This window comes from Miscanthus floridulus, chromosome 17 (genome assembly GCF_019320115.1).
Source record: "Miscanthus floridulus cultivar M001 chromosome 17, ASM1932011v1, whole genome shotgun sequence".
Classification (NCBI taxonomy): domain Eukaryota; kingdom Viridiplantae; phylum Streptophyta; class Magnoliopsida; order Poales; family Poaceae; genus Miscanthus; species Miscanthus floridulus.
Window position 1 is genome coordinate 52,069,796 of NC_089596.1, and position 11,493 is coordinate 52,081,288.

The window sequence follows — 11,493 nt, forward strand, 5'->3', positions numbered from 1 at the left end:
GTGCGCCAAACATACCATTGGCTCAGAAACCATTTTGGACTCACCCGATGGTACTCCTAGGTGACGAGGCTCAAGTGTAGGCTCGTTTTGGTCTATTTAGAGATAGTGCTAATCTTGATGTAAGATAGGTGCACGGTTTGCGCCGAACGTACCATTGGCTCGGAAATTGTTTTGGACACACCTGATGGTACTCCTTGGTGATGAGGCTCAAGTGGAAGCTCGTTCTCAGTCCGTTTGGCGATAGTGCTAACCTTGATGTAAGTTAGGTGCACGGTTTGTGCCAAACATACCATAGGCTCGGAAATCATTTTGGACGCACCCGATGCAACACCTAGGTGACGTGGGTCTGTCGAATCTCGTTTTGGTCCTTTGGAGATAGTGTTGTGTCGATGCAAGACAGGTGCACGGTTTGCACAAACATACCATAGGCTCCGAAACCGTTTTGGACGCACCTGATGGTACTCCTAGGTGACGTGGGTCATGTGGAATTTCAATTCGGTGCGTTTGAAGACGATGTTAGTGTCGGTGCAAGATAGGTGCACGGTTTGCGCCAAACGTACCATAGGCTCTGAGATCGTTTTGGACACACCTGATGGTACTCCTAGGTGACGAGGCTCATGTGCAAGCTCGTTTTGGTCCATTTAGAGATAGAGCTAATCTTTATGCAGATAGGTGCATGGTTTTGCGCTGAACATACTATAGGCTCAGAAATCATTTTGGACACACCCGACGCAACTCCTAGGTGACATGGGTCATGTCGAATCTCGTTTTGGTCCGTTTGGAGATGCTGTTAGTGTTGGTGCAAGATATGTGCACGGTTTGCGCCAAACATACCATAGGCTCCAAAACCGTTTTGGACGCACCCGATGGTACTCCTAGGAGACGAGGCTCAAGTGCAAGCTTGTTTCGGTGTGGTTACAGATTATGCTAATCTTGACGCGAGATAGGTGCACAGTTTGCGCCGGACGTACCATAGGCTCAGAAATTATTTTAGACCCACCTGATGGCAGTCCTAGGTGACAAGGCTCAAGTGGAAGCTCGTTCTCAGTCCGTTTGGAGATAGTGCTAACCTTGATGCAAGATAGGTGCACGGTTTGCGCAGAACATACCATAGGCTCAGAAATCATTTTGGACGCACGTGATGGTACTCCTAGGTGACGTGGGTCCTGTGGAATCTCGATTCCGTGCATTTGGAGACGGTGTTAGTGTCGGTGCAAGATAGGTGCACAGTTTGCGTCAAATGTACCATAGGCTCAGAGATCGTTTTGGACACACTCGATGGTACTCCTAGGTGACGAGGCTCAAGTGCAAGCTAGTTTTGGTCCGTTTAGAGATAGTGCTAATCTTGATGTAGATAGGTGCACGGTTTGCGCCAAACATACCCTAGGCTCAGAAACCTTTTTTGACGCACACGATGGTACTCGTAGGAGACGAGGCTCAAGTGCAAGCTTGTTTCGGTGCATTTAGAGATAGTGCTAATCTTGACGCAAGATAGGTGCACAGTTTGCGCCGAACGTACCATAGGCTCAGAAAATTATTTCAGACGCACCTGATGGTACTCCTAGGTGACAAGGCTCAAGTGGAAGCTCATTCTTAGTCCGTTTGGAGATAGTGCTAACCTTGATGCAAGATAGGGGCATGGTTTGCGCCGAAGATACCATAGGCTCAGAAATCATTGTGGACACACCTGATGGTACTCCTAGGTGACGAGGCTCAAGTGGAAGCTCGTTCTCAGTCCGTTTGGAGATAGTGCTAACCTTGACGTAAGTTAGGTGCACGGTTTGCGCCGAACGTACCATAGGCTCGGAAATTGTTTTGGACACACCTGATGGTACTCCTTGGTGACGAGGCTCAAGTGGAAGCTCGTTCTCAATCCGTTTGGCGATAGTGCTAACCTTGACGTAAGTTAGTTGCACGGTTTGTGCCGAACGTACCATAGGCTCGGAAATCATTTTGGACACACCCGATGCAACCCCTAGGTGATGCGGGTCATGTTGAATCTCGTTTTGGTCCGTTTGGAGATGGTGTTAGTGTCGGTGCAAGACAGGTGCACGGTTTGCACCAAACATACCATAGGCTTCGAAACCATTTTGGACGCACCTGATGGTACTCCTAGGTGACGTGGGTCATGTGGAATTTCAATTCGGTGCGTTTGAAGACGGTGTTAGTGTCGGTGCAAGATAGGTGCACGGTTTGCGCCAAACGTACCATAGGCTCAGAGATCATTTTGGACACACCTGATGGTACTCCTAGGTGGCGAGGCTCACGTGCAAGCTCGTTTTGGTCCGTTTAGAGATAGAGCTAACCTTTACGTAGATAGGTGCACGGTTTTGCGCTGAACGTACTATAGGCTCGGAAATCATTTTGGACGCACCCGATGCAACTCCTAGGTGACGTCGGTCATGTTGAATCTCGTTTTGGTCCGTTTGGAGATGGTGTTAGTGTCGGTGCAAGATATGTGCACGGTTTGCGCCAAACATACCATAGGCTCCCAAACCGTTTTGGACGCACCCAATGGCACTCCTAGGAGACGAGGCTCAAGTGCAAGCTTGTTTCGGTGTGGTTAGAGATAGTGCTAATCTTGACGCAAGATAGGTGCACAGTTTGCGCCGAACGTACCATAGGCTCAGAAATTATTTTAGACCCACCCGATGGCACTCCTAGGTGACAAGGCTCAAGTGGAAGCTCGTTCTCAGTCCGTTTGGACATAGTGCTAACCTTGACGCAAGATAGGTGCATGGTTTGCGCCGAAGATACCATAGGCTCAGAAATCATTTTGGACACACCTGGTGGTACTCCTGATATGAACCTGCTAGGGTTTATGGATGATCTTTCGATGAGAGGCGTGAGACAACTCGATTTGGTGGATGGAGATGACGTTCATGGCCCGACTACAGCCTTCCAAGACTATGCCTTAGCAACTGATACACCACCTCCAAAGGCCATCACGATCTTGTGGAGCGCGACAACCAGCCACTAGGGCTCCCGTCCTGCAAGCAATCAAAGAACTAGCAAGAACAACGAAACAAGCACTGAATTTGCAAGATGAAATTGAAAGCCTCAAACTAAATCTTATTATGAGTGGGGTTCCGAAGACAAGGAGACGGGCGGCTGGATCAGCACGCGCGCCTACAAGCAAGTAGCAAAGGCTAAACTTGATCTAAACAAAACCCAAGTGTTCCTGGTGGCGGCTAAGGGGTATATGACGTGTGGAGGACGACCACAAGAGAGTTTGGGTCGTGCTCCAACCCTAGGACGCGTCCCAACTGGACTCTAAACGATACAAGCCCATTGGGCTAACTTAAGGTGGCGCAGCACCTTGGACAGAATAGACCTCTCGGTGATTTTTGGACTGTTGACGCCGCTTCTGAGCAGGTATGAGTATGAGGTCAGATCCGTATGAAAGTAGACTTTATTAGCTTTCCAACAAGTCCAGAATCACCCCAATCCGACTCCGTATGTAACCGTGGCGACCGTCGCAAGTTGGAGGTGTGCTGCAGTCCGAATCCAGCCTACGCGAGTCCTTTTCCCTTTCGGTCTTCTCCTTGATTCCTAATCAAAACAAGAGTGCACATGTCTCCAAGATCTAAACAGGATGGACAAGAGCTCAAGAAGGAACTCACTTGATGATTAACTTTTCGAGCACGAGCATGAGTAATAGGACCAGCAGGTGTGGCATGGACGGCGTGGATGTATGATCGGTGTTGATGTCCTCATCAACTCCTAGGTGACGAGGCTCAAGTGGAAGCTCATTCTCAGTCCGTTTGGAGATAGTGCTAACCTTGACGTAAGTTAGGTGCATGGTTTGTGCCGAACATACCATAGGCTCAGAAATCATTCTGGACGCACCTGATGGTACTCCTAGGTGATGTGGGTCCAGTGGAATCTCAATTCGGTGCGTTTGGATACGGAGTTAGTGTCGGTGCAAGATAGGTGCATGGTTTGCGCCAAACATACCATAGGCTCAGAAACCATTTTGGACGCACCTGATGGTACTCCTAGGTGACGAGGCTCAAGTGTAGGCTCGTTTCGGTCTATTTAGAGATAGTGCTAATCTTGATGTAAGATAGGTGCACGGTTTGCTCCGAACGTACCATAGGCTCGGAAATTGTTTTGGACACACCTGATGGTACTCCTTGGTGATGAGGCTCAAGTGGAAGCTCGTTCTTAGTCCGTTTGGCGATAGTGCTAACCTTGACGTAAGTTAGGTGCACGGTTTGTGCCGAACGTATCATAGGCTCGGAAATCATTTTGGACGCATCCGATGCAACCCCTAGGTGACGTGGCTCATGTCAAATCTCGTTTTGGTCCATTTGGTGATGGTGTTAGTGTCGGTGCAAGACAGGTGCACGGTTTGCACCAAACATACCATAGGCTCCAAAACCGTTTTGGACGCACCTGATGGTACTCCTAGGTGACATGGGTCATGTGGAATTTCAATTCGGTGCGTTTGAAGACGGTGTTAGTGTCGGTGCAAGATAGGTGCACGGTTTGCGCCAAACGTACCATAGGCTTAGAGATCGTTTTGGACACACCTGATGGTACTCCTAGGTGACGAGGCTCATGTGGAAGCTCGTTCTCAGTCTGTTTGGCGATAGTGCTAACATTGACGTAAGTTAGGTGCACGGTTTGTGCCAAACGTATCATAGGCTCGGAAATCATTTTGGACACATCCGATGCAACCCCTAGGTGACGTGGCTCATGTCAAATCTTGTTTTGGTCCATTTGGTGATGGTGTTAGTGTCGGTGCAAGATAGGTGCACGGTTTGCACCAAACATACCATAGGCTCCGAAACCGTTTTGGACGCACCTGATGGTACTCCTAGGTGACATGGGTCATGTGGAATTTCAATTCGGTGCGTTTGAAGACGGTGTTAGTGTCGGTGCAAGATAGGTGCACGGTTTGCGCCAAACGCACCATAGGCTCAGAGATCGTTTTGGACACACCTGATGGTACTCCTAGGTGACGAGGCTCATGTGGAAGCTCGTTCTCAGTCCGTTTGGCGATAGTGCTAACCTTGACGTAAGTTAGGTGCACGGTTTGTGCCGAACGTATCATAGGCTTGGAAATCATTTTGGACGCATCCGATGCAACCCCAAGGTGACGTGGCTCATGTCAAATCTCATTTTGGTCCATTTGGTGATGGTGTTAGTGTCGGTGCAAGACAGGTGCACGGTTTGCACCAAACATACCATAGGCTCCGAAACCGTTTTGGACGCACCTGATGGTACTCCTAGGTGACATGGGTCATGTGGAATTTCAATTCGGTGCGTTTGAAGACAGTGTTAGTGTCGGTGCAAGATAGGTGCACGGTTTGCGCCAAACGTACCATAGGCTCAGAGATCGTTTTGGACACACCTGATGGTACTCCTAGATGACGAGGCTCATGTGCAAGCTCATTTTGGTCCATTTAGAGATAGAGCTAACCTTTACGCAGATAGGTGCACGGTTTTGCGCGAAACGTACTATAGGCTCAGAAATCATTTTTGACGCACCCGATGCAACTCCTAGGTGACCTAGGTCATGTCGAATCTCGTTTTGGTCCATTTGGAGATGGTGTTAGTGTCGGTGCAAGATATGTGCACGGTTTGCGCCAAACATACCATAGGCTCCCAAACCATTTTGGACGCACCCGATGGTACTCCTAGGAGATGAGGCTCAAGTGCAAGCTTGTTTCGGTGTGGTTAGAGATAGTGCTAATCTTGACGCAAGATAGGTGCACAGTTTGCGCCGAACGTACCATAGGCTCAGAAATTATTTTAGACCCACCTGATGGCACTCCTAGGTGACAAGGCTCAAGTGGAAGCTCGTTCTCAGTCCGTTTGGAGATAGTGCTAACCTTGATGCAAGATAGGTGCATGGTTTGCGCCGAAGATACCATAGGCTCAGAAATCATTTTGGACACACCTGATGGTACTCCTAGGTGATGAGGCTCAAGTGGAAGCTTGTTCTCAGTCCGTTTGGAGATAGTGCTAACCTTGACGTAAGTTAGGTGCATGGTTTGTGCTGAACGTACCATAGGCTCAGAAATCATTCTGGACACACCTGATGGTACTCCTAGGTGACGTGGGTCCAGTGGAATCTCAATTCGGTGCGTTTGGATACGGTGTTAGTGTCGGTGCAAGATAGGTGCATGGTTTGCGCCAAACATACCATAGGCTCAGAAACCATTTTGGACTCACCCGATGGTACTCCTAGGTGACGAGGCTCAAGTGTAGGCTCGTTTCGATCTATTTAGAGATAGTGCTAATCTTGATGTAAGATAGGTGCACGGCTTGCGCCGAATGTACCATAGGCTCAGAAATTGTTTTGGACACACCTGATGGTACTCCTTGGAGACGAGGCTCAAGTCGAAGCTCGTTCTCAGTCCGTTTGGCGATAGTGCTAACCTTGACGTAAGTTAGGTGCACGGTTTGTGCCGAACGTATCATAGGCTCGGAAATCATTTTGGACGCACCCGATGCAACCCCTAGGTGACGTGGGTCATGTCGAATCTCATTTTGGTCCATTTGGAGATGGTGTTAGTGTCGGTGCAAGACAGGTGCATGGTTTGCACCAAACATACCATAGGCTCCGAAACCGTTTTGGACGCACCTGATGGTACTCCTAGGTGACATGGGTCATGTGGAATTTCAATTCGGTGCATTTGAAGACGGTGTTAGTGTCGGTGCAAGATAGGTGCACGGTTTGCGCAAACGTACCATAGGCTCAGAGATCATTTTGGACACACCTGATGGTACTCCTAGGTGACAAGGCTCATGTGCAAGCTCGTTTTGGTCTGTTTAGAGATAGAGCTAACCTTTACGCAGATAGGTGCATGGTTTTGCGCTGAACGTACTATAGGCTCAGAAATCATTTTGGACGCACCCGATGCAACTCCTAGGTGACGTGGGTCATGTCGAATCTCATTTTGGTCTGTTTGGAGATGGTGTTAGTGTCGGTGCAAGATATGTGCACGGTTTGCGCCAAACATACCATAGGCTCCCAAACCATTTTGGACGCACCCGATGGTACTCCTAGGAGACGAGGCTCAAGTGCAAGCTTGTTTCGGTGTGGTTAGAGATAGTGCTAATCTTGACGCAAGATAAGCGCACAGTTTGCGCCGAACGTACCATAGGCTCAGAAATTATTTTAGAGCCACCTGATGGCACTCCTAGGTGACAAGGCTCAAGTGGAAGCTCATTCTAAGTCCGTTTGGAGATAGTGCTAACCTTGACGCATGATAGGTGCACGTTTTGCGCTGAACGTACCATAGGCTCAGAAATCATTTTGGACGCACCTGATGGTACTCCTAGGTGACGTGGGTCCTGTGGAATCTCGATTCCATGCATTTGGAGACGGTGTTAGTGTTGGTGCAAGATAGGTGCACGGTTTGCATCAAATGTACCATAGGCTTAGAGATCGTTTTGGACACACCCGATGGTACTCCTAGGTGACGAGGCTCAAGTGCAAGCTAGTTTCGGTCCGTTTAGAGATAGTGCTAATCTTGAAGTAGATAGGTGCACGGTTTGCGCCAAACATACCCTAGGCTCAGAAACCTTTTTGGACACACACGATGGTACTCGTAGGAGACGAGGCTCAAGTGCAAGCTTGTTTCGGTGCATTTAGAGATAGTGCTAATCTTGACACAAGATAGGTGCACAGTTTGCACCGAACGTACCATAGGCTCAGAAAATTATTTCAGACACACCTGATGGTACTCCTAGGTGACAAGGCTCAAGTGGAAGCTCATTCTTAGTCCGTTTGGAGATAGTGCTTGCCTTGACGCAAGATAGGTGCATGGTTTGCGCCGAACATACCATAGGCTCAGAAATCATTTTGGACACACCTGATGGTACTGCTAGGTGACGAGGCTCAAGTGGAAGCTCATTCTCAGTCCGTTTGGAGATAGTGCTAACCTTGATGTAAGTTAGGTGCACAGTTTGTGCTGAACGTACCATAGGCTCAGAAATCGTTCTGGACACACCTGATGGTACTCCAAGGTGACGTGGGTCTAGTGGAATCTCAATTCGGTGCATTTGGATATGGTGTTAGTGTCGGTGCAAGATAGGTGCATGGTTCGCGCCAAACATACCATAGGCTCAGAAACCATTTTGGACACACACGATGGTACTCCTAGGTGATGAGGCTCAAGTGTAGGCTCGTTTTGGTGTAGTTAGAGATAGTACTAATCTTGATGTAAGATAGGTGCACGGTTTGCGCCGAACGTACCATAGGCTCGGAAATTGTTTTGGACACACCTGATGGTACTCCTTGGTGACGAGGCTCAAGTGGAAGCTCGTTCTCAGTCCGTTTGGCGATAGTGCTAACCTTGACGTAAGTTAGGTGCACGGTTTGTGCCGAACGTACCATAGGCTCAGAAATCATTTTGGACGCACCCGATGCAACCCCTAGGTGACGTGGGTCATGTCGAATCTCGTTTTGGTCTGTTTGGAGATGGTTTTAGTGTCGGTGCAAGACAGGTGCACGGTTTGCACCAAACATACCATAGGCTCTGAAACCGTTTTGGACGCACCTGATGGTACTCCTAGGTGACGTGGGTCATGTGTAATTTCAATTCTGTGCGTTTGAAGATGGTGTTAGTGTCGGTGCAAGATAGGTGCACGGTTTGCGCTAAACGTACCATAGGCTCAGAGATCGTTTTGGACACACCTGATGGTACTCCTAGGTGACGAGGTCATGTGCAAGCTCGTTTTGGTCCCTTTAGGGATAGAGCTAACCTTTACGTAGATAGGTGCACGGTTTGCGCTGAACGTACTATAGGCTCAGAAATCATTTTGGACGCACCCGATGCAACTCCTAGGTGACGTGGGTCATGTCGAATCTTGTTTTGGTCCGTTTGGAGATGGTGTTAGTGTCGGTGCAAGATATGTGCACGGTTTGCGCCAAACATACCATAGGCTCCCAAACCGTTTTGGACACACCCGATGGTACTCGTAGGAGACAAGGCTCAAGTGCAAGATTGTTTCGGTGTGGTTAGAGATAGTGCTTATCTTGACGCAAGATAGGTGCACAGTTTGTGCCGAACGTACCATAGGCTCAGAAATTATTTTAGACCCACCTGATGGCACTCCTAGGTGACAAGGCTCAAGTGGAAGCTCGTTCTCAGTCCGTTTGGAGATAGTGCTGACCTTGACGCATGATAGGTGCATGGTTTGCGCCGAACGTACCATAGGCTCAGAAATCATTTTGGACGCACCTGTTGGTACTCCTAGGTGACATGGGTCCTGTGGAATCTTGATTCCATGCATTTGGAGATGGTGTTAGTGTCAATGCAAGATAGGTGCACGGTTTGCGTCAAATGTACCATAGGCACAGAGATCGTTTTGGACACACCCGATGGTACTCCTAGGTGATGAGGCTCAAGTGCAAGCTAGTTTCGGTCCGTTTAGAGATAGTGCTAATCTTGATGTAGATAGGTGCACGGTTTGCGCCAAACATACCCTAGGCTCAGAAACCTTTTTGGACGCACACGATGGCACTCGTAGGAGATGAGGCTCAAGTGCAAGCTTGTTTCGGTGCATTTAGAGATAGTGCTAATCTTGACGCAAGATAGGTGCACAGTTTGCACCGAACGTATCGTAGGCTCGGAAATCATTTTGGACGCACCCGATTCAACCCCTAGGTGACGTGGGTCATGTCAAATCTCGTTTTGGTCCATTTGGTGATGGTGTTAGTGTCGGTGCAAGACAAGTGCACGGTTTGCACCAAACATACCATAGGCTCCGAAACCGTTTTGGACGCACCTGATGGTACTCCTAGGTGACATGGGTCATGTGGAATTTCAATTCGGTGCGTTTGAAGACGGTGTTAGTGTCGGTGCAAGATAGGTGCTCGGTTTGCGCCAAACGTACCATAGGCTCAGAGATCGTTTTGGACACACCTGATGGTACTCCTAGGTGACGAGGCTCATGTGCAAGCTCGTTTTGGTCCGTTTAGAGATAGAGCTAACCTTTACGCTGATAGGTGCACAGTTTTGCGCGAAACGTACTATAGGCTCAGAAATCATTTTGGACGCACCCGATGCAACTCCTAGGTGACGTGGGTCATGTCGAATCTCATTTTGGTCCATTTGGAGATGGTGTTAGTGTCGGTGCAAGATATGTGCATGGTTTGCGCCAAACATACCATAGGCTCCCGAACCGTTTTGGACGCACCCGATGGTACTCCTAGGAGATGAGGCTCAAGTGCAAGCTTGTTTCGGTGTGGTTAGAGATAGTGCTAATCTTGACGCAAGATAGGTGCACAGTTTGCGCCGAACGTACCATAGGCTCAGAAATTATTTTAGACCCACCTGATGGCACTCCTAGGTGACAAGGCTCAAGTGGAAGCTCATTCTCAGTCCGTTTGGAGATAGTGCTAACCTTGATGCAAGATAGGTGCATGGTTTGCGCCGAAGATCAGAAATCATTTTGGACACACCTGATGGTACTCCTAGGTGATGAGGCTCAAGTGGAAGCTTGTTCTCAGTCCGTTTGGAGATAGTGCTAACCTTGACATAAGTTAGGTCCACGGTTTGTGCCGAACGTACCATAGGCTTAGAAATCGTTCTAGACGCACCTGATGGTACTACTAGGTGACGTGGGTCTAGTGGAATCTCAATTCGGTGCGTTTGGATACGGTGTTAGTGTCGGTGCAAGATAGGTGCATGGTTTGCGCCAAACATACCATAGGCTCAGAAACCATTTTGGACTCACCCGATGGTACTCCTAGGTGACGAGGCTCAAGTGTAGGCTCGTTTCGATCTATTTAGAGATAGTGCTAATCTTGATGTAAGATAGGTGCACGGTTTGTGCCGAACGTACCATAGGCTCGGAAATTGTTTTGGACACACCTGATGGTACTCCTTGGAGATGAGGCTCAAGTGGAAGCTTGTTCTCAGTCCGTTTGGCGATAGTGCTAACCTTGACGTAAGTTAGGTGCACGGTTTGTGCCGAACATATCATAGGCTCAGAAATCATTTTGGATGCACCCGATGCAACCCCTAGGTGACATGGGTCATGTCGAATCTCGTTTTGGTGCGTTTGGAGATGGTGTTAGTGTCGGTGCAAGACAGGTGCATGGTTTGCACCAAACATACCATAGACTCCGAAACCGTTTTGGACACACCTGATGGTACTCCTAGGTGACATGGGTCATGTGGAATTTCAATTCGGTGCATTTGAAGACGGTTTTAGTGTCGGTGCAAGATAGGTGCACGGTTTGCGCAAACGTACCATAGGCTCAGAGATCATTTTGGACACACCTGATGGTACTCCTAGGTGACGAGGCTCATGTGCAAGCTCGTTTTGGTCTGTTTAGAGATAGAGCTAACCTTTACGTAGATAGGTGCATGGTTTTGCGCTGAACGTACTGTAGGCTCATAAATCATTTTGGACGCACCCGATGCAACTCCTAGGTGACGTGGGTCATGTCGAATCTCATTTTGGTCCGTTTGGAGATGGTGTTAGTGTCAGTGCAAGATATGTGCACGGTTTGCGCCAAACATACCA